At 37.2% G+C, this 1659-nt stretch overlaps 1 protein-coding gene across 1 annotated transcript in view; it reads right to left on the bottom strand.

Annotated features, from left to right (window-relative positions):
* LOC102295642 (limbic system associated membrane protein) overlaps positions 1–1659 on the bottom strand; it is a 265395-nt gene that overhangs the window by 140553 nt on the left and 123183 nt on the right. The gene's annotated exons all lie outside the window — the stretch shown is intronic.

Raw genomic sequence — 1659 nt, 5'->3', positions numbered from 1 at the left:
GGTGCAAATTACTGACCTCTGTCATCATTTTAAGTGGGGGAACTTGCACAATCGGTGGCTGACTAAATACTTTTTTGCCCCACTGTATATAAAGAGCACTAAATGGACAAGCTCTAAACTATTTGTCTCAGCTTCTTCTCAAACGCACCGCTGCTCGCAGTCTTTGTTCACAAGCTCAAAATCTATTAGTTATCCCTCGTACAAGACTGAAGACACAGAGCTTCCACTTTGTGGAACGGAGACTCTAGGACAGTTTACCACTCCACCACAACTGTTAATAACTTTCTGTTTAATCAGGCTCCAGGCTGCAAATGTACTCTAGCAAAAGGTTCAGAGATTTTTTATAGTACATATCTGAGTTATATTTTTTCCTTTCCAAATAGAATATATAACACAGTTCAGTAGACAACACCTAATATTGGAGAATAAAAACAAACTATCAATATCTATTGTGCTAGTGTAAATCCAATAACAATTCCAGCGGTGTTATCAATACTTTTGATATTCGGATCAATCAATGTCATTAGGATTTAAGTCTGGACTTTGTCCACTCCAAAACCGTTATTTTTATTTTTTATTTTTTTAGTAATTCAGAGGTTTAGTTGTTGATGTGAATCACTGTCATAACCCAAGTGATCTTAAGTCTCAAGGCACAAACAAGGCTGGGCATTCTCCTTCAGGATTTTCTGGAAGACAGTGGAATTCTTGGTTCCATCAATTACTTGGTTCAATCAAAACAACTGAAATGTCACTAACTCAGCAGGCTGGTTTAAGCATTCATCCTCTCTACTCGTGCTACGCTGTTACATATGCCTCTCACATCACACCACCATAACAACTACAATTGATCTGTTATTTGCTCTTATTTGTGGCTCATTTAAAATTACGTTTCACCGGAAGTGATATGAAGCTGATTTTGGACAGCAAAGTACAATACAATTTTGCAGTGCCTGACTTGTCTCATAGAAATTGATTATTTGTTCGATTTCTACCTTACCTTAATGCTAACACAACAATTGTCCTGAATGAGCTACTTTCGTGCAGGCTTATGCTTGTCATAAAAGATTATATGAGAATATAAATTGTGTAAGTTAAAGCCATTGTCCTCTGCTACATCTGCCAACATGTTGACCTTAAGACAAACACACTTTTAAAAGCTTATCTTTACAGAAACAACACTAATAGTTTTCACATTACTGTCATTCTTAAACAGACAGTAATTGATCCCATTAAGAAGACACAGTATGTGCATGAAAACTGTACAGGTTTCTAGTGCTACTCTTTTAGACTTGCTCATCAATAATACTACACAAATATACATGTGATCTTTGCAGCACAACACACAACACAACATGCTCATGCTTAAAACATAGGCTAAACTCATGTAGGCTGACTGCTGTGTAGTTTGTGGTGTATGTTTTTATGTTGGCCACGTCTCACAGCCTCATGATGTTTATCCTTTCTTTCAGAGCTGCCGGTCTGTCAGTAATTTCTGTGCACCATTTGTTTTCTATCTTTACACCTCCACAAGTCCGTAGTGTCTTAGTGAAGTCGCAGAAATTCAATAGAATAGTGGAACATTGGATTTTTTTTTTTTTTTTCCCCTCCCGTCCCGTTTGGCTCTTTTGCCATCAGAATTGTTGTCTAAAGGCAAAGAAA

Source organism: Haplochromis burtoni, unplaced genomic scaffold (genome assembly GCF_018398535.1).
Source record: "Haplochromis burtoni strain Fernald_Lab_line unplaced genomic scaffold, NCSU_Asbu1 Contig_284, whole genome shotgun sequence".
NCBI classification, from domain to species: Eukaryota; Metazoa; Chordata; class Actinopteri; order Cichliformes; family Cichlidae; genus Haplochromis; species Haplochromis burtoni.
This window is presented reverse-complemented; position numbering and strand designations above follow the sequence as displayed.